Genomic DNA, 23611 nt, shown 5'->3' on the forward strand with positions numbered 1-23611 from the left:
TGGGTCCCCTATTGTTGTTCAATTTTTCTTTGTTCTTTTCCTTTTTGTTCTTACCTCAGAACTCCATAGTCCCGAGGTCTCTCTTTTGTTCTTTTGCTTTCACTAACCTTGGAACTTTTGACTCCCGAAGTCCTGAGGTTGGTCTCCTTCTTTGTGTCTTTTGTTTTCTTGTTCTTTACCTCAGAACTCCAAGATTCTGGAGTCCCAAGGTGTGTCTTTTGTTTGCTTGTTCTTTACCTCAGAACTCCAAAATTCCAGAGTCCCAAGGTGTGTCTTTTGTTTGCTTGTTCTTTACCTCAGAACTTCGGAATCCCAGAGTCCCGAGGTATGTGTGTGAGTTCTTTACCTCGAAACTTTAGAGCCCTAGATTCCTGAGGTATGTGTGTTTGATCCACCCTGGAACCCCAAAGTCCCAAAGTGGATCCTGGTTTGCTTGCCTCCCTACCCCAGAAGCCCCAGAGTCCTAGGTAGGATATTTTATTTGATGTTTTGTTTGTTGAGCTCGGAACCTTGGGAACCCGGATTCCTGAGGTTTTGTTTAAATCACTCGTACGGACAAGTTTTGGGAGGGGGTATAAATAGGAATGATGAACTTTTAAAATTCATTTGTACATTCAGAGCTCCTTCTTCCTTGCCTCCTAACCACGAGCCTTTGAACTGTCGAGCTCCCTTTTGCATTCTTGGGCATTTTTTATCCACCAGGTAGGTGATTTTCTTGCCCTTTTGATTGTTTTTAGGTTAGATTTTCTTTCTTTATTATTTTTGTTATTTTTTTTGTTTTCTTTTCTTTTTCATTTTTTTGTGTCTTTCACATATCCTGCATGCCCTAATTTACCTACCCCAGAACTCCAGAGTCCTGGAGTTCTAAATTATTTCTTTGCCAGGAAGCCCTATCACTAACCTCGAAACCCTAGAGTTCTAAGGTCTATCTTTTATGAATCTTTTTCCTAAGCTCCTATTGGTTATTCGGCTCGGCACCATGGGATCCTGAGATGAGCTTAAACTCCTTACCCTGGAAGCCCAGAGTTTTGAACTGCATCCATGAGTACCTACCTTGGAACCTCAGAGTTTCAGACTGCATCCATGAGTACCCACCCCGGAACCCCGGAGTTCTGGACCCTATTTTAAAAAGAAAAAAACTCCCTGCTCCATAAGCTCAAAGTCCCAAAGTGAAGGAACATTTTATGTTTTTTGTAAAGAACTGATCCTCATTTTCTTCTTACAGGTTCAGGTACTTAGATGGACTCATCTTCTAGCAAACGAAGCAAAGATATTGACAGGCTTCCTGCTACCATGAAGTACCTGTATGCGGGAAAATCGGTTCAATGAAACTTAAATTGTGAAAATATTCAAAGACTTGCCCACACACCCATGGGACTCTTGGTGCAAGTTATGGAGCCATGAGGAATAGCTTAAATTCCCAAGGAGTGTTCCATGGTTCTCTATCTCACAAGGTCCCTCAAGCCAATGCCTTTTCTCTCAAATCACTGAGCAAAGTGACTTAGGGATGACAAATGCAAGAACGAGGGATGCTTTAGATCAAATTTAGTATGAATGCATCCTATCTATGCATGATTTTAACAAATGAACTAAACTAGATGATAAGATGACAAGGTTAGTAAAAATACTATCCTAACATGATATACTAGTTATATGATTTAATCTAAGATGATAGAAATACTCTAAACTGATTATTAGATTTATTTCTATTACAAAGAGAGGCTAAATGCTTGCTAAAATTGAGTATAAGTATGATGCTAAAGACTTGGATCTTTGAAGAAGGGATGGGCTCTATTTGTAGGGAAAATAGGGCAATGGATGATCAAGATTGAATGATCTTATCAAGGGCCAGGATTAAAAGTTAATCAATCCATGTTTACAATTCTCACCAATGAAATGGTGACAATTGTCAACAAGAGACTGCTTGAGAGGAGATGAAAGAAGCATTAAATGCTTGAGAAGACATGAAGGTTACCTTAGGGGGTAAGGGTTAAGGTTACATTAGGGTTATCCATTGGATAAAGCTTTTACCTAAAGGATAAACTGTTGTGCAAGGGTTAAGGAGATAACCAAGGGTAAAGCCATGAGTGCTTGATGAGACCCCTAGGATAGATGAAGGTTGAGTTAGGCAAAAATTCTCTAACCGTGCCAAAAAGGTGAGTTAACCATTAATGGTTTGGAAGACTTTGGGGACAAGTTTGTAAGAGTCCTTCCAAATTTGGGGAACTCAACAAGTTATCTTGTTGAAGACATAAAGTCTTTATTGTTTTTAGAAGACTTTCTTTCAAATTTGAGAAGTGACATCCTCAAATTTAGGGAAAGGATATGATTGAAGGGGTTAGGCTGATTGATTAGGATTAGATGGGTTCTAGAAGAATTTAGAAAGGGGGCAAGTGGGAGATGTAGGATTTTGCAAGTGGGTGGAGAAAATAGAATTTAATTAAAATAAAATTAATTTATTTCAATTGTGGTTGCAACTTGCATTTGTAGGATTTTGCAAGTGGGGGGATTTAATTAAATGTAAATTTAATTAAATAGCTTAGATAGAAGAAAGGTATATTAATTAAATCTTAATTTAATTAATAGGCGATTAGAAGAATAGGGATATTAATTAATAGGAAGAATTAAGAATAATTAAATGAAAAAAATTCACTTAATTCATTGTGCAACTTTTAGGTGTCTACATTTTGCCCCTCTTTGAGTTAATGTGTGACCACATGTTGATTCAAAGAAAATCTTGCTAGATATGATGCTTGTGTTTAAATGTCGATATGATGCCCCAAATTTGATGAACGATATTGATGATGCTCCAGATATGAAGAATTGATTTGATATGAAACTGATATGTAAAAATTTGATATGAAACTGATATGAAATTGATGTCAAGATTTGATATCATAATGCCCCCTCGGGAGATCGTTCATGCACAAAAGGCATGAATGATCTCTCGAAAGAAGAAGAATGCTATTTGAAAGATAGAAGAGTGGATAGTGATTACATGCATGGGTTTGATAAGATTGATTGAATTGAGATCAAGTCTGGTTTCAGGTATGACCCCTCCTGTATAAGACATGGATAATCGAGCATCTGGTTTTAGGAATGATACCGCCTGTATAAGACATGGATCGTCGAGCGTCTGGTTTCAAGAATGATACCACCTGTATAAGACATGGATGATTGAGTGTCTAGTTTCAGGAATGATATATCCTATATAAGAGCTGATCAAAACATCTCGTTTCAGGAATGATATATCTTGTATAAGACCTGATCAAATCATCTAGTTTTAGGAACGATATATCCTATATAAGAGCTGATGAAAACATCTGGTTTTAGGAAAGATACATCCTGTATAAGACATGATAGAAGATAGTTTGGAAGAATGATGAAGATATGAAAGTGAAGAAAGGTTCCATGATGATACGATAGATATGCATGTGATGGATGCAATGATGAATGATGTGCATTAAGTTTTGAGATGAGATTCTATGAGGATGATGTGATGCTTAGATAAATGCTCTTGATTTAGATTATGATGTGAATGTATGATTCATGATTTTGATAAGCAAAAATGCGATGATGCATTTCTTTGATTTATGAGATGTATGATAATGATAATGATGTGCAACTAAATGCAAGATTAAAAATGATGTGCAACCTAATAAAAGATTAAGATGATAATGATGTGCAGCTAATGCAAAGCTTAATATGCATTCTCGTTCTCAATATTGCCATCTATTGTGATCAAAGTGCCAATGCTTCCTTTGTATTCATCATCGAGCCTTGATTTGTTGAAAGTTGATACAAGCCTCATGGTATAATTGAACCATAACGACTTGAGTATAGCTTACATGGTTTTTGATATTGTAAGATGGCACAAGCGTCGAGGTATAATTGAACCAAGATGATCAGAGTGTTGCTTGTGTATAAATAGACAAGATTAAACCAGTTGTATGCGCAAATTTGAATCATGTCTTCAGTGGTATGCCTTGAATCACGTCTCGAGACAAGTATTTTCACAGTACAAGTGATCGCCTCACAGACAAAAAACTAAAAAATAGCCCAATTACTTTCTCTAGCTCGATGCATTGTTGAGAAACTTTAGAGGATCCAATAGTTCAAAAAGTTCAAGTGCAAATTAGTCAAAACTTCATGCAAGATGTAAACATTTTATACTTCAGAAAATCATCCATCCTGTGTTGTGACTATGTTAAGTGATCAATGTTTGTTCTCGTGATTATTGATTGGTTTGCTGGAAATGATGCTCTTAATCTGCTGCAAGTTTTGACTTAGGATGGAATGTTGATCAATGTTGCCCCTAGCTAAATTTACCTCCTGACATGGATATGTACAGTGATTACCAAGCCATGGTTGGATATGATGAAATGATTTTTGGATAAACCAGGATAGTGACTACGCTAAGTATATCCTAGATGATGCTATTTTGATAAAATGTTGGGCGATGGCCAGTAGTGCTTGATTGTGGATATAAAAGTTTGAGAGTAAAGATAGATAGAGGAGATATCCTCTCACAATAGCGCTTGTTGCTAGGTTTTCACCAGTTGTTTTTATTGTACCTTTTTATTTGCTTTTTCTGATTTTTTTTTGGTGTGATTTTTGATTTTATCGTGCATTATAATGCTCAAGTATAGTATTTTTCAAATGGATGCTATTAGTTGGTTCATTGAGCACATCTCCTTTTGAAGTTGTTAGCTGATAGGCACTTGATCCATAAGCTGATATGATGACATAGGGACCTAACCAGTTAGGTTCAAATTTCCCTTTCTTTTCCCGATCGTGTTGATTTATGGGATTTACTTTGAGTACTAGATCACCAATTTGAAAAATCCTAGGGATGGCCTTGTCATTGTAGCTTCGGCACATATGTTGCTGATATGCTTTGAGGCGAGTGTAGGCATGTTGTCGCCTTTCATCTAGAAGTTCTAGCTCTTGTAGTCAATTGACTTGATACTCTTCATCTGGAATGAGGTCTTTCAAAGATACTTTGAGAGATGGGATTTCTACCTCTAGGGGTAAAATTACCTCTGATCCATACACCAATGAATATGGCGTAGCTCTTGTAGGTGTGCGGATGCTAGTTCTGTATGCCCAAAGTGCTGGATTGAGTTGCACATGCCAATCTTTTCCTGCATCATTTACTGTTTTCTTGAGGATTTTCAATATTGTTTTGCTGGATGCCTCAGCTTGACCATTCCCCTATGGGTAGTAAGGTGTAGAGAAACGATGTTGGTGTAGACATCTAAAAATGGTCAACGCTTGCGGAGTCATACTTTAACATTTGTGCATTGCCTTATTTTAGGGTTTTTGCATCGCATTAACATTTCACCTATGATTTGCACTTGGTCTTTATCATTTGTGAGCATCAAGTCTTTCTTCTGCATTCTTCATTTGTCTCGCTTTCGAATTTGGTCTTGTCGATAGCAATATTTGTCATGATTTTGGTCAATCTTATCCTGTCGTATCAATGTGCATGCTCATTTTGGACATCGTCAATCCTAATTAGGGTTTTGTCCTCTCATCAATCTTGTCATTTTGCAATCTATTTTGTCATCAATCCTTGTCTTCTTGTCAATTTTGTCATTTTGCGATCGATTTGTCATCGATCATCGTCCTTCTCAATCATGTCAATTTGGATCAATTTGTCATTGTTCCTCATCAATTGGCGCATTTATCAATCAAATCGTTTGTCAAGAATTGGTCCTTTATCAGTCAGAATCATGATCAAATCGAATCGATATCAATGATCCTTTGTCAAGACCTAATTGTCATCCTTGCATTTCTAATTCATCTTCTAAGGTTTTATGATTTATTCATAATATCTTGTTTGTCATTTTCCCTCTAGGTTAAATAATTTATTTATTTATCCTAAGTCTTCTTGTCACAATTAAATGTTTATTTAATTGGCTAACTAATTATTCCTCTTTTTGTGAATTAATTAATAAATGACAAATTATTAATTGATTTACCTAATTTTTTCTAATTCCTAATTTCCTAATTTATATTTCATCTATTTTTCAATTCTCTCCTATTTTTCTCCTAATTTCATGGGAATGGCATTTCAATTTGTCATAATTTGTCATAATTGACAATCAATCAATTTTGACATAGAAATTTTTCATAATTTTGTCATGAATTATCAATCAATCAATCTTGCATAGAAAGTGCAAATTTGTCATAATTTGTCATATTTGTCATTCTTGATTTGCAATTTCCATTCGAATCTCTTCATGCTAATTTGATCTTCTCTCCAATTTGTCTACAAATTGGATGAATTTCTTCAATCCCAACTAATCACTTTTTCGAATCCCTACCTAGTCGAATCAATCACGCTTCGAGTATTCTTGCACTACAATCTTGTCTACTTGCTTTCATATCATGCTTATGCACTAGTAGGTGAGATCCACAAACAAAGCTATTTGAAGGAGAAAGAAGGACATTGGAGCCACATGAAGGAGACATTCAAGTCTGCATTTGGTTTTCTTAGTTTTCAATCTTGAATGTCTTGTTTTCATTTCTTTATTGAGTGTGTTTAGGATTGATCATTGCAATTGAGTTTTTGTGATTGAACTAGGCTATTGTTTATATTGCTTTGATGATTTTCGATTTCCTAGCTACATTAATTGGTGAACCCGGCATGAACTAACCCCCTAATCATACTTTTGAGTGCTCTTTAGTTGATTTGTAGGTGAAAAACCCAAGAAACAGGGTAATGCAGGGTTTTCTGAGAACTTTTGCACCTGTGTCAAGGACAATCTGCGCCTGTGTCAAGCATTCTGTGCCTGTGTGAGACATTATGTGCCTGTGTAGGGCCAGAAATAGAGGTAAAAGGTAGTGTTTTTTACTTGCAAATTGTTCTATTTTGCATGTTGTTTCTGCTTTTTGGTTTTTGGTACTAATTCTTTGTGCAGCACCTTGGCATTATGCATGGCAAAGACAACAAATGAAACTACTAACACATTTTATGCAGGTTCGATAGTCAAAGACTAAACATATCAAACTTCTGACTTGGGTTTTGCAGGTTGCCTTGGACTACAACTAAACTTTGTGTTTGTAATTAATATTTAGGCACCTAGTATGATTTCTAAATAGGATGGAATGAATGTATGTTTGCTGAGTTTGACATTGGAGTAGGAGAGTATGCTCTCATCCTTCTTAGGGTGATCAGAAATCCAGATCTTCGATACCATGCTCATGTTTTTGATTCTGTGTCACCTTTAGAGGGCCTGCCTTCCCAACCATTTGCTTTTGCAAGCAAGTGACAATCATGAGAAGGGAACGACCCAAAGTGAGTATGGCTAGAATACCTTGGCATTCTAACTCACTATAAATAAATACCTGATGAGCAAAAGCTTTGAAGGAAGGGTTACGTGGGAATTGTAGTTACTTGGGAAGTGATGACCCTTGGACTCTTTCTCATATCAACATCTAAGTAGGGCGTTAAGGTCTAAATCATGCTTGCGCAACTACATTTGTTTAGTATCTTGGTCGGCTTAATGTCTCAATCACGCTTGCGTGACACCAAGGAGTAACGCTTAACAGAAATCCTTACTAAACACCTTGTATTTAGAGGCCAAAAATTGTTCTAGTTGCTTGAGAAGGACAAGTTCGGATACTTGGAAGAGATACTAAGTTTTCCATGGGGAGATTTCCATGGGGACTGATGCTTGGCTACCCTGAGAAGTGAGTGTTGTGGAGGGGAGCCCGTGGGGTCAAGCATCTATGTATTCTCCTTGAATCCTATAACAAGTCTACCTCTCAAGTACCTAATGTCCTTGCCTACCATAAGAAATGTGTGAATGATCATGATTGTATTGAGTCTAAGTTGAAATGTCTTGTCTTCTTTGCTTGTCAAAAGTTGAATTGCATCTCATTTCAAAAACAAGGTTAGACACAAGAATATTTCATTCAACAAAGTTCAAAACACCTTCAAACATGGTCGTCAAACATTTTTCAAAATCTTGTCTCAACATTCATGTCACTTAGATTTAGGTTCATCCTAGGTTTGCATATTGCAAAGTTCATTGTCAACTACCAAGGTTAGGTTTCACCTAGGTCATACTCCTTTGCATATCAATAAGGGTCATCCATTTGCATGTGTCCTCTTGCATTAGAGTAATACCATTGTCATACATTCATATTTGCATACCCTAGGTCTCTTCATTAAGCTTAGGTCATTATCATATCATATTAGGGTCATTTGCATAGTAATTGTCCCTTTGCATATAGTGTCAAAAACTAGGTTTTGTCATACTTGAGTAATCCAAATCTTTGATAAACCCTAAGTCATTGTTAAGAAGTCTAGACCTTATCAAACTTTTGTCTTTTTGTCATCAATGTCATTTGGTCAAACCTAGCTTAGTATCCAAGCATATAGGGGAGACATTGTCATTTTGTCCTTTTGTCACTTGGTCCTTTTGTCCTTTGAGGTCTAGACATCATTTCAATTTCCTAAGGGTCTCATTTTTAGAATTGCATTCATGAGTTTGTCAAAATCTTGAAAAGAACAAAAACATAGGTTGCATTCTTGCCATAGATTGCATTTTCATCTATTTAGTTTGCATTTTCATCTATTTAGTTTGCATTTAGTTGCATATCATACATTATCCTTGAAAAATTCCAAAAAATATTGCATTGCATAGTGACATGTCTATTGAAACAAGTTTCCAAGCACCAATGATGCAACAAAGTTTGACGTATCAACCGACAATGCAATCAAATTTTAATCCAAGGCAATCACAATTATATCCAACCCAACAACAAGGCAATATCGATCAAACTCTTTATGATGAAACAAGTCTCCAAATACAAAAACTAGAGGAGAAACTAGCTCAAGAAAATGAGATTTTAGAACAAAGAGTGAAAAACATTGAGAAGAATAGATCACAAATGTCCAAAATGTTTCAAAAATTTCTAGGTCGAAATCCAAAGATTGAGCCAATTGATGTAAGATCTCTTCTTGAACGATCAGACATACCAACTCTCCTCTCCCAAATAGAGATGATGAAACAATTTCAAGAAAAGAGACAACATCAATTTCAACATTACGTGCCTCCACAACAAGAACAAGAAGGTGTTTACTATCAATCAGATTTTCAACCAATACAACCAATGGTTCAACCAATTGTTCAACATATACAACCAACACAACCAATGGTCCAATTTCAACAATATGTCTAACCAACTATACAATGTCAACAAATAGTTCAACCAATGGTGGAATATCAACAAGTTCAATCAACATATCAATGTCAACAACCACAACCAAACATTCAAAAACAAAACTTGCAACATACACCAACCCAAGTTTCAAACATGTCAGAACAATTGAACCAAGTCCAATATCAAAACATGACATCAAACCAAAAACAAGTTCAAATTCCAGATACAACTATGTCAAAACCTCGAAAGAAAGGTGGCTTTATTGCAAGGCTCTTAAGGAACCTACCAAGTGAGTTCTTTGAGGAAGATCAAAGAATACACCCAAGGATGCAATTACCCAAGGGCTATCCATAATTGATTGCCAAGATAATCCAATTCATGATGCACATCCTTGTCTTTTATCAGGAATACAAGACCCAATGCCACCATGCACTTTATTGTCATTACCTATTTTAGAGGACCCCATTCGAAGTCCCTCTTCCTCATGTTCAAGCATTGATTCCTTGCCAGAATCCATCACAAATGTTCAAAGTGCATTTCCTTCATGCCAAAGCATTAATCCCTTGTCAAAATCCTCCATGCATATCCAAAGTCCAACCCCATGTCAAGAGGATAATTTAGAGCATGAAGAAACGTGTCTTGAAACAGATCAAGATCAAGATCCTGAAACCTTATCATCCCATCCAATTGTTGACCAGGACCCCATCTTCCCAGACACTCATGATGATTCCCCTATTCTTGTCCATCCTATCCAAAGTCCTATTGACACTCCATTCCTTGAGCAAGATCAAGATATCCTAGTCCATCCAATCCCAAAGGATCCCCTTCCATTTCATGAAAAAAATGTCCTTTCAAATCCCATTGACATTCAAGATATCCCTTCCATCCTTTCCGATGATCCCATTGAAATTCAAGAGCAAAGCACTTTTAAAGAGGATTCCAATGATCTTCCTCCTTGTCAAGATCAAATTATTCCTGTAAATCCTCCACAAGATCCACTTGTTCCTCCATCTCCTTGTCCTAATGCTCCATATCCACTCCAAGGTCTCATTTCTTTTGATGATCCCATTATTTCTCCCATTCCATCTCTTGAAGAGCCTGTCATTGAACCATGTCCACTATACAATCCTAGTCCCCCTCACAATCCTAATCCCACTCATGATTCTAACGTGTCAGTGCAAGATGTTCATGAACCCTCGACATGCATAATGGGATCTTCCACTTTGGTGCAATCCGATCCACTTCAAGATCTCATTATTTCTCTCATATCATATCCACCTCATAATGGACGCGCGTCTTCTTCCCAAAGAAAAGAGTATCCTACAAGTCAAGATATTCATAAAGGCAAAGGAGTAGATCTTCATAAGAAAGAATCCCTTCATGTTAAAGAAAATATTAAGGGTCATGGCCTCAGTGAAATTCCTCAAGACGTGGGTACCCCTACTAAATCCAACATCCCTTCAAAGTCCAAACATATCCCTTCCCCTTCATACCTTCCATCCATCTTAGGTCCTTATATCCCTTTGTCCTCTATGCAAGGTCAGCAAAGGCACACATCCTTGAGTAAATTTCATCAATCCAAAAGAAGTCCATTTCATTCATATCCATCCATGCATTCCTTTCCCCCTCCAAGCAATTTGGATGCCAAGTATAAAAGTCATAAGTCTAGAAATCCACATGTATTCCAAGATCAACATGTCCAATATAATCGACATGTCAAAAAAAAGAACAATATGATCTATAAAGAAAAAGAAATATCCAAAAGGCCACAAAGGCCCACTGAGCAAAATAAAGCAAAGTCAAAATATATATGGGTTCCTAAATCCCTTATGCAAGCAATTCACTCCAAGGAACCACAAAAGCATGAAAAATCAAAAACCATGTGGATCCCTAAGCGGCTCCTTGAAGCATAAAAGCCTAAAGAAAAATCCAACTTGGCATCCAAAATTGATATTCCTCCATCCAAACCTCTCAAATTTGTTCCTCCATCACCTTCTTCATCCATTTTGGGCCCTTATGTCCCAAAATCCATAGCCTTCCCTTCATCAAAATCTCCATATCCAAAATACATCTTTCCTCCATCAGTCCATCACCCCTCAAGGTGTGTGCCAATGTCAATCTTGCTAACATTTCCATCCACTCAAGCCCAATTCTTCCAATACCCTATTCATTATCCAATGCATATCTTCCATCCTTTGATCCCTTTGATCCCATCCTTTGCATAAATCCTTGCCTTAGTTTCATGTCATTTTCCATGTCCTTATCCTACCAACGTCTTTGAGCATGCTTTTAAAGGTCATGGTCCATTTTTTTCAAGGCTACTATCCAATCAAAAGACGCTTGAGTCCTTCTTCCATCCCCTATCATGTGTCTATCTTCTATTGAAAAAGTCAAAATACAAAAAAAAAAGAAAAAAAAAAAATTAAAGAAAAAATAATTCGTCCATTGGTGAAAACCTGGCAAATAGGCACCTTGGGCAAGTACCGTGATGAAAACCTAGCAAATAGGCATCATGCGTAATTTATGAACTTTTTGCACACCACACTTGGGGGCAGGTTTTATCCTATCATATCCTTTTGTCCTTCATTGTTCCATTATCCTATCGAACTCATGTCATACTCCTTCATATCCTATTGCCCTTCATTATCCTATCATACCATGTCATACTCCTTCATGTCCTATTACCCTTCCTTGTCCTATCATCCCTCATGTCCATTTTCCCTTTCCACCTTTTGATCTTGACAAGGCTGAGGATCGTCATGAGCATCATGCATCTTGTTTGCAGCTTTTAGTCCATCATAGCTTTTGGTCTTTATCCATTTGCTTATTATAACCTTTCATCCATATTCCCTAGCTTATTGCAACTTTCTGCCACTATCTCGTATCCTATCCTGACCTTCAGTCCATGTCCCTTATCCATTCTTGATCTTGCTTATCCTATCCATATCTTATCACTATCCATGCACTCTTTTTTATTCCTTGATCTTGATCTGACATAAGGACGCAAAATTTAAACATGGTTTCAAAAACCTCTTGACATGTCCCTCATGCCATGTCACTGCTTTACATTGTCATATCCAGTCTCTTGTCCCATCATGCCATAGCCCTTGAAAATTGCATCTGTATTGTCTCCATAATAAAAGGCCTTTATCTTCCTTCTATTCACCAACATTTCAGCAAGCCTATTTATTCACCTGTCATGTTCCTTGCCTTGCTAGACACTGGGGGCATAATCATAAAAATTGAAAAATATCCTGAAAAAAATCATAAAAATTGAAAAATGTCCTGAAATAATCCAAAACAATTGAAAAATGTCCTAAAAAAATCATAAAAATTGAAAAATGTCTTGAAAAAATCATAAAAAATTGAAAAATGTCCTGAAAAAATCATAAAAAATTGAAAAATGTCCTGAAAAAAATCTCTAAAAATCAAATAATGTCCTGAAAAAATCCCTAAAAAAAAAAGTCCTAAAAAAAATGAACACAAAAAAAAATTATAAAAACTCGAAAAGCAAAACAAAAAAAAAAAATATCCCCTTTGTGCATAAGACAAATCACTGAGCATCCCTCCAACGACATGCAATCCAACACTGCGCTTTACTGAAATCACGCATTAACAGATGAACTTTTCAATCAAACCAGACATTCAAACTGATCATAATTGTCATATCAATCGATCAACATCAATATGATTTGTCCTTGTCACTACTATCATGGGTCTTATACAGGGTGTGGTATACTCGAAACCAAACTGTGTCCTGTCTTAGATGGGGTACTGCATTCCTTGAAACCAGACAACATGATCGTCCTATCAGCACTTTCAACTTTTGATAGTGAAGATCAAGATGTTTGTTTGACTTGTTGGAATTTGTGCATCTTATCTTTTTACTGATTTATCTTTGGCTTCGATCATGTTCCTATGTTGCTCGATGATGTCACTGAGTGATTTAGAGTGACCGGGATGGTTCATGGTCCCTTTCTTTTTTGTTGTGATTGTTGTTTGTCTGCAATGTGTCTGTCTTTTGCAAAAAGGGTTGCATTTCAGCTCTGGCCTTCAATGCCATGATGCTACGCATCCATTTTGCTATATTAAAATAAAGGTTCTCACCTACAAAGTGCATTACTGAAAGCAAGTTTTTCTTCGTCTCTAACTGTCCTCTGTCTCATTTCTTCTTACTAACATTTCTTCCGTCAGTTCGGATAGTCAGTTCAGTCTAGTGCTCCAATGCTACATCCTGCATTCATTGGTTAGTACATTTGCATTATATCAAACATCACATCCAGCATTTTATCCATTTCATATTATAAATGCATCACAAACACATAAAAAAAATATATCCATACATGTTCCACAATAATACATAAACAGTGCATACACCATCCATACATGGAAAACAACTATAAGTCATAACACATTGCATTCCATCATATCGATGCATATCATATCATATATCCAAATAATATCAGAGTACAAAATTGGACTGTCTGTCCTAAGTATAACTCACTGGCTGACTATCAAATATCACACTACATAATGTCAAACTACATCTGTCCGTCATAAGGAGCATGTGCCTCTGTCACTGGGTGCTCCCTCTATCCTCCTCATCCCTGCCATGTCTCAAGGATGATGTCCCTCCTACCTGGTCGAATCAATCACGCTTTGAGTATTCTTGCGCTACAATCTTGTCTACTTGCTTTCATATCATGCTTATGCACTAGTAGGTGAGATCCACAAACAAAGCTATTTGAAGGAGAAAGAAGGACAATGGAGCCACATGAAGGAGACATTCAAGTCTGCATTTGGTTTGCTTAGTTTTCAATCTCGAATGTCTTGTTTTCATGTCTTTATTGAGTGTGTTTAGGATTGATCATTGCATTTGAGCTTTCGTGATTGAGCTAGATTACTAATATTGCCATTGCTTTGATGATTTCCAATTTCCTAGCTACATTAATTCAATATTTGTCATGATTTTGGTCAATCTTATCCTGTCGTATCAATGTGCAAGCTCATTTTGGACATCGTTAATCCTAATTAGGGTTTTTTCCTCTTATCAATCTTGTCATTTTGCAATCTATTTTGTCATCAATCCTTGTCTTCTTGTCAATTTTGTCATTTTGCGATCGATTTGTCATTGATCGTCATCCTTCTCAATCATGTCAATTTGGATCAATTTGTTATTGTTCCTCGTCAATTGGCGCATTTATCAATCAAATTGTTTGTCAAGCATTGGTCATTTATCAAGTTAGAATCATGATCAAATTGAATCGACGTCAATTATCTTTTGTCAGGACCTAATTGTCATCCTTGCTTTTCTAATTCATCTTTTAGGGTTTCATGATTTTATTCATTTAACCCTGTTTGTCATTTCCCCCTCTAGGATTAATAAATTATTTATTTATCCTAAGTCTTCGTGTCACAATTAAATGTTTATTTAATTGGCTAACTAATTATTCCTCTTTTTGTGAATTAATTAATAAATGACAAATTATTAATTGATTTACCTAATTTCTTCTAATTCCTAATTTCCTAATTTTTCATCAATTTCTAATTCCTAATTTCTAATTCATCTAATTTCAATTCTCTCCTAATTTTCTCCTAATTTCATGGGAATGGCATTTCAATTTGTCATAATTTGTCATAATTGACAATCAATCAATTTTGACATAGAAATTTGTCATAATTTTGTCATGAATTATCAATCAATCAATCTTGCATAGAAAGTGCAAATTTGTCATAATTTGTCATATTTGTCATTCTTGATTTGCAATTTCCATTCGAATCTCTTCATGCTAATTTGATCTTCTCTCCAATTTGTCTATAAATTGGATGAATTTCTTCAATCCCAACTAATCACTTTTTTGAATCCTCCTACCTAGTCGAATCAATCACGCTTCGAGTATTCTTGCGCTACAATCTTGTCTACTTTCTTTCATATCATGTTTATGCACTAGTAAGTGAGATCCACAAACAAAGCTATTTGAAGGAGAAAGAAGGAAAATGGAGCCACATGAAGGAGACATTCAAGTCTGCATTTGGTTTGCTTAGTTTTCAATCTTGAATGTCTTGTTTTCATGTCTTTATTGAGTGTGTTTAGGATTGATCATTGCATTTGAGCTTTCGTGATTGAGCTAGATTACTAATATTGTCATTGCTTTGATGATTTCCAATTTCCTAGCTACATTAATTGGTGAACCCAATGTTAGCTCATCATATGGTCGATGTGGTAATACTTATCTCTCTGCAATCGGTCGACATATGGCTATGTGCTCAAATGCCCATACCTGTAACAGTGTGACTCCACAGCTCAAAGTCTGCACTCCCTGATATGCTATCTGATGCAACTGAAAATACAACATAGCTAGTACACATGGTCCCCATGTGTACACCGTCCCCTCTGTCGCCATCTGCTCTAGCACTCTTCCCCATCCAATAGGGAATCCATGTCCTCATCTGTCTCCTGCTCGTAGACATGCTATCACCACTGCTATCACCACATATCATCGATCATACTTTGATGCCATGGACTCCCAGCCGATCTCCCTCTCTACGATATCCAGATCATCTGTGTCGCACTCAAATAATCTGCACAACGCATCTCTCCCTGTCACTGGGTCATATTCTATCATCTCTCCATGCATCGGAATGCGGAGGATACACCATACATCCTCTAGTGTCACAGTCACCTCTCCAGTCGCCAGATGGAAAGAGGAGGTCTCTGAATGTCATCGCTCTACCAATGCGATAAGCAGTCCTGTGTTTGCCCTAATCTCGGGCATGAATGTGATATAGTATATTCCAAGTCCTGCTAATGTATCTCTATCCATGCTCCTGAGTCTATGTTGTAACATGAAGCAGTCTGGTCGGTTCTCCCGCGTGATCAATGGATACTGTCGACTCTGCATCACAATTGGGGCATGTTTTGTCAGTTTTAGGGTTTTCTCCTACGAGTTGCATTTCCTCATTTCATCCACAAATCAGGGTGTTTCTAATCTCTTTTGACCTATCCTACCCTTATCCCCCCTTTTCGGCTCATTCGTATGCCATTTTTGACTAAATTAGGGTTCACAATGTACAACTGCGCCTGTGTGATAAGTCATGCGCCTGTGTCCTCTACACAAGCGTAGAAGACCCTACACAAGTGCAAAATTCGCCCTACACAAGCGCAGAAGTCAGTTTCTGCATTCCCTGTGGGCCCCGCAATGTCCCGCAAGCAAGTCAAATTCATAAAATTGACAATATGGGTTTTTGAGATACATACCGCTGCTCCCACATCATCTAGTCGTCTGTAGGTGCATACACATTCTCTGAGGTGATCTGCCATTGGAATGTTCACCATTTCTCTGCAAGTGTCCTTTTCCAGAGCAAAAAATTCTCCTCTTTGGCTAGTGCAAATGAGCAATTTTCACTCTCTTTGCCTCATTTATAGATCTTTGTCAATGCATAGATGGACATGCACTCTCTCTATCTCATTTTGGTCATGGTCTTTTGCACCTTCAATTGCTTGTCCTTCGTGCATCTGGTCTCCGATTGTCGGTCTGTTTGATCCTATCATTTTTATCGATCAATTGGCCTCTTTTCTGCATGTTTCCGACCAATTCCTCGAGGGGGCATGCGTATGTCATTGTCAGATGTCTGGGGCATTTTCATTATTGTTCTTTGAAACAACGCTTAAAATCGCATTGTCTCAAAGAGGGGCAAAATGTAGACATCTAAAAATGGTCAACGCTTGCGGAGTCATATTTTAACATTTGCGCATTGCCTTATTTTAGGGTTTTTGCATCGCATTAACATTTCTCCTATGATTCGCACTTGGTCTTTATCATTTGCAAGCATCGAGTCTTTCTTCTGCATTCTTCATTTGTCTCGCTTTCGAATTTGGTCTTGTCGATAGCAATATTTGTCATGATTTTGGTCAATCTTATCCTGTCATATGTGAGGCCCTACCCCGACCCATCCTATCTCTTCGGTTATTTTCATATTGGAACTATTATGGATGCTATTTTTGACTCACTATGGATATAGAACTTTATATGGTCCCACGATTTTTGGTAATATTGATATATATTTGATGCTCCATTTCTATGCCTTGTGGATTATAGAATATTATATGATTCCAGATTAGGGTAATATTGTGATGATGTATGTTATTATCTGAATTTCAGGATTTGTTATAATGCTAAAAATATGTTTGCATATCTTGTAAATGGATCAAATTTTGAGGATTATGATGAATTGCTTTGATTTGTGACAAATCGTATTTTATAATGACAAGTCTTTGCAAATGAATGTATTGTATTATAATTTTGTGTTTTATATTATATGAGGCTATTGGGAAGTACTAATGTTTAAATTGGGATGTGCAGGAAATTATCCATGTGACCATGGAAATATTATGGAGAATCGAGCCTAGGCCTATGTGCGTTAGTAAAACCAGGGGTTGTCTATTTGGAGAGACAACGCCCCGTATGTATTGTATTTTATTCGTAAATGTAAAATGTTGCATGAATGTAAATTGTATTTATTGAATTGTTTAAATTATTTAAGGGACAATTGCCACGTGTGTATTGTGATGTGGAATTATTTTGTAGTGTCACTTGACACCTATGTAGTATGTTGTGTTGGCAATTTGTCATGTCACCTTTTTGGAGAGTTTTATTTTTGTTAATTGTTATATCTCCTAATTATCCTTGAAGGAACCAAGAAATCTAGGTTAGTGAGCCACAAGGAGGGTCAACTCAGAGTTGACCCGTAGGTTAACTTCAGGTGGACTTTCTGGGGGTCAAATCAACTCCTAGAGTCAATTTTAGAGCATTCCTATTAGGCCTCATGGGGTACCTATGGGTAAAGGCCAAAATTGGCCATGTGTCTTCCCCTTAGGACTTGTTTAACCACCCAAAAAAGTGGTTTTCCCAAGATGGACGAATTCCATCTATAGGAGTGCCCTCCTTGGTAGGATAACCTTCTTGAAGGGAGTAATCCCTCTTCCCCATTCCTTTTCCCTTCTCTAGGTACCTAGGTTAGGGAGTGTGTAAGACCTAGGGAAGACCAACCCAATGGGGGATCCCTCACTCTATCCAAGAGGTTGGAAGGAGTGAGAGAGGCCTTCTTAGGCTAAGAATGGAAGCTTAGTGAGCTAATCACCCACTCTCCATCCTTGGAGATTTTTGGAGAAATTTTGGAGGAAAAACCAGTTTTAGGATAGCAGATTTGGGGGCTAAGGAATTGCAGAAAAAGATTAGAGGATTGGGCAGCTCTTCATCAAGCTTTCCCTTAGATTTCCCTTGGCAGGTCAAGGTTGGTGTTATTTTTCCCCTCTTATGTAAATGTAAAAATGTTGTAGAATGTTTGAATGGAAATTGCTGTAACTCTTTAGTTGTGTTGTATTTGTAAAATTTATGTGTTTCTTGTTTATTTCTGTTTTATGTAATGTTGTGTTTGGGGAGTGTTCAAGACCATCCTTTCCTTGGGAGGAAAGATTGGTCTTGGGGGTGGAAGGAGCTTGACAACCCTTAGGGTGAGAGGCTCTCATTTTGAGAGTGATCTCAAGGGTCTATCCATGAGACCCTTGCTGCTTTCTTTTGTGTTATTTCACTTGGGGGTCATAAGGGGGAGCAAATATGGCATGTTTGCCTTTTTGGGGGTCATAAGGGTGTAGGGATTAAGGATGAATCCTGGTTATGCATTCATGGGTGCCATGAGTTGGCTGTAAGTTTGAATTAGCAGATTTCTCCCCTAGGGTACTTGGTCCACTTCCACCCTAATAAGACATCACATTTTGTGATGGAGTTTTCAGCTTGGGAAGGGGTGTCTCTGTTGTGTTATTTTCTTCCCTTTTTGCTTGTTGTATTGCTTGGTTGTAACCCCGTCTAGGTCTTGATTCTCCAAGCTCAGGGGTGGCTTCTGGTAAGCCTAGGCTGGGAGGTGAGCATCCCATGGTCACAGTCCTAAAGATTTATATGCAGGTTGCTGGGAAAAGATCTAGGAGTTGCAGATTTTTATTCAGATACAGACTTCCTATTTAAGTGCAGAAAAGCAAAAAGAAAGTATAATTGTATGAATTGTAGCCAAAAAAAAAATGTGTAAATAAAGAGCTTTAGGTTGTTTTCTTTTATCCCCTGTATGAAGATCGGGAATGAGAAGACTGGTTAGATTATTCACCCATTTTATATATGGGCCATTGTAATTTAATATTTTGCAAGCAATGTAAATTTTTACTTAAGTTTTGATGCCTATTATGTTGCTGTAGACTACATCTAAATCTAGTCTGTTATCTTGTTTATTTTCTGCAATTTAAAGAAAAAGGAAGGAATGCATTAGGTTTCATTATTTACTTGCATAGTTTAATTATTGCTATTTTATTGTTGTGAACTCTGTTTAGACATAGTAAAAAAAAAAGGGGGGAACTAGTATTTTTACATTGTTGTAGAAAGCATGATGTATGACTGTTAAAAAGAAGAAAAATAAGACCTATTCTTAATGCTGTTAAAAGACTAAGATCAGAATGTTTAAATGTTAGAATCCCAAAACAAAATAAGGGCTTCCAACCCTATTGTCTTAACATTTATATATATATATATATATATATATATATATATATATATATATATATATATATATATATATATATATATATATATATATATATATATATATATATATATATATATATATATATATATATATATATATATATCTATAAATATATAAGTATATATATTGAAAAATATATACCTATATATATATATATATATATATATATATATATATATATATATATATATATATATATATATATATATATATATATATATATATATATATATATATATGTGTGTGTGTGTTTATCCCTGCAACAAAAAGAAAAAAAAGACATATTTTGAACTTGTGTATCCCTGTTACAAAAAAATATATAAAGGATTGCATGTTGCTGTGTTAAAAATAACTCAAAATAAACTTCCTAACCCTATCAGGTATATATATATATATACCCCTGCATTTGAATCATATTCAATGGATATCTTTTAAAAATAAAAAGGGTATATGTATGTATTCTGGTCATAGCAGAGAATATATATATATATATATATATACATTTGAAAATAAATATATAAATATACATATATATATATATACTTTATATTAAAAAAAAGGCGAAATAAAAAAAAAAATTATAGGGTTTTGGGGGGGTACCGAGCCGAGCCACTGTGTGTAACACAATGGACGGCTCACGGCCGAGCCACTGTGTTTACACACAGTGGGCGGCGCCGAAGGGCACCGCACTGTGTGTAAACACAGTGGAGCGATGCCCGCCACTGTGTGTATACACAGTGGGCGGCGGTTATGTCGTCCGCCACTGTGTGTGCACACAGTGGGCGGTGTTGCCACCACTGTGTGTACGCACAGCGGTGCCTGGGAGAACCCCACGCCACCTCCTCCACTCTTCCCCCTCTGCGAAACCCTCCGCCATGCCCATGGCCGCCGTGCCCTAATCCGCCTCCGTACCTGCAATCACACACTAAACACATACAAAAAAAAATAGTAGTATAATAAACCCTAACCCATTTCGGGTTAGGGTATAAAATAATAAGAAAATAAACACAAAGTGGGAATATATAGAAATGCAACCCTAACCCAATTTCGGGTTAGGGTTAGCATTTTAAAAATTATATATATATGGGAGATTTAGATTGGAGTTTTAAAATTTGGTTTTAATTTATAATTAGGGTTATCATTTTAGGAATAAGGGAATTCCTTATTTAAAAGAATTTTAAATTAGAGTTGGGAAATTTAAATTGGAAGTTTTAGAGTTTAGTTTTAATTAATAAATAGGGTTATTTTTATAATTGAATTATTATATGTTTTTATTCTTTAGAAAATTTAAATTTTAATATAGTTAATTCCGGGGGGTTTAAAAATGAAGAATTAATATAGTTGGATAAACTATACCCTAAATCAAATTAATTTATTTAATTAGTCAATAGATTTTCCTCAATTTAATTGTGGACAATAGGTTATAATGTAAATGGGAAATTCAAAAGGAGGAATTTGTAAATTTATGAACCTTAAGCCCTTGAGACCGATTTTTGGTCGGATCGAAATTAAATCGTCAAAATTAAGAGTTTAGGGAAAATTAGAATTGGCTTTAGCTTATTGTCGGTTTTAGTGGGCAAATGACATTATAGTAATTTGAACCCCTATCGGTTGGATTTAATAATGAATTCACGCATGCATCAATTATTTTATAACATTATCATTTTATGGTCGGAAATGATTTAATACATTGAGATAACCCATTTATCCCTCGTTTCAATGTACGACAACTTAGTTAAGGTAATTGAGCTAGCTAGCTAATCTGTGACACTGATTAATCCCCACCAAATAAAGTCGCTCGTTCGAGTTGGTTAATTAACCCAACCTTAGTAAACAATTTTATTTTCACACTAGATAAGACAAAACTCTAATAAAGTTATTATAATTGTAGGATATATTGCGAGTTCATGTGGTCAAAAAAAAATTTGTTGTTCCGTTTTTGTGCCCAAAAGTCGGGCATGACATCGTATCAATGTGCAAGCTCATTTTGGACATCGTCAATCCTAATTAGGGTTTTGTCCTCTTATCAATCTTGTCATTTTGCAATCTATTTTGTCATCAATCCTTATCTTCTTGTCAATTTTGTCATTTTGTGATCGATTTGTCATCGATCGTCGTCCTTCTCAATCATGTCAATTTGGATCAATTTGTCATTGTTCCTTGTCAATTGGTGCATTTATCAATCAAATTGTTTGTCAAGCATTGGTCCTTTGTCAGTCAGAGTCATGATCAAATCAAATCGATATCAATGATCCTTTGTCAAGACCTAATTGTCGTCCTTGCATTTCTAATTCATCTTCTAAGGTTTTATGATTTATTCATAATATCTTGTTTGTCATTTTCCCTCTAGGTTAAATAATTTATTTATTTATCCTAAGTCTTCTTGTCACAATTAAATGTTTATTTAATTGGCTAACTAATTATTCCTCTTTTTGTGAATTAATTAATAAATGACAAATTATTAATTGATTTACCTAATTTTTTCTAATTCCTAATTTCTATTTCATCTATTTTTCAATTCTCTCCTATTTTTCTCCTAATTTCATGGGAATGACATTTCAATTTGTCATAATTTGTCATAATTGACAATCAATCAATTTTGACATAGAAATTTGTCATAATTTTGTCATGAATTATCAATCAATCAATCTTGAATAGAAAGTGCAAATTTGTCATAATTTGTCACATTTGTCATTCTTGATTTGCAATTTCCATTCGAATCTCTTCATTCTAATTTGATCTTCTCTCCAATTTGTCTATAAATTGGATGAATTTCTTCAATCCCAACTAATCACTTTTTCGAATCCCTACCTGGTCGAATCAATCACGCTTCGAGTATTCTTGCGCTACAATCTTGTCTACTTGCTTTCATATCATGCTTATGCACTAGTAGGTGAGATCCACAAACAAAGCTATTTGAAGGAGAAAGAAGGACAATGGAGCCACATGAAGGAGACATTCAAATCTGCATTTGGTTTGCTTAGTTTTCAATCTTGAATGTCTTGTTTTCATGTCTTTATTGAGTGTGTTTAGGATTGATCATTTCAATTGAGTTTTTGTGATTGAACTAGGCTATTGTTTATATTGCTTTGATGATTTCCGATTTCCTAGCTACAGTTGGATCTTGAATTGTTCACATAGTTCTCGCACATCCTAGTTTTTGAAAGGTCGTCCATTATCTGTGATGATGGAACTTGGAATGCCATATCTGTAGATCAGATGATTAAGAATGAAAGAAGCAATTTGTTTTCCAGTTACTATGGTCGTGGGGACCGCTTCACTCCATTTGGTAAGGTATTTTGTTGCATTGATAATGAACTTATGTCCATTTGAAGATGAAGGGTGTATTTTACCCACTAAGTCCAGTCCCCACTAGAAAAAAGGCCAGGATGTTTTGAATGGCTGCAGTTACTATGCTAGTGCATGTATAAGATTGCCATGGATTTGGCATTTAGGACATTTCTTTGCAAAATGATAAGAATCCTTTTCCATTGTCGGCTAGTAATATCTCATTCAGAGAAGTTTTTTAGCAAGAGTAGGACCACTTGAATGTGTGCCATAGATACCTTCATGAAGCTCTTGTAAAGCATAGTTCAAGGCAACGAAGAAGAGTACCATCTAGATGTCGACAGTACAGAGTATCAGCAGTCAGAGTATAACGGGTGGCTTGTCGGATAAAGTTGCATTTTTGGTTTCGAGACAAGTCAATGGGTAGGGTATTGGTTTTGAGATATTCATATATTGTTTTGTATAACAAAGAGTCTGAACCAATTAGGGTATAGATAACATGGGATGCAGAATGGTCATAGGTTGTGGAGAACAATTTCTCTACCAAAAACTTGTA

The sequence above is a fragment of the Cryptomeria japonica genome, chromosome 9 (genome assembly GCF_030272615.1).
Source record: "Cryptomeria japonica chromosome 9, Sugi_1.0, whole genome shotgun sequence".
In the NCBI taxonomy this organism is placed as follows: Eukaryota; Viridiplantae; Streptophyta; class Pinopsida; order Cupressales; family Cupressaceae; genus Cryptomeria; species Cryptomeria japonica.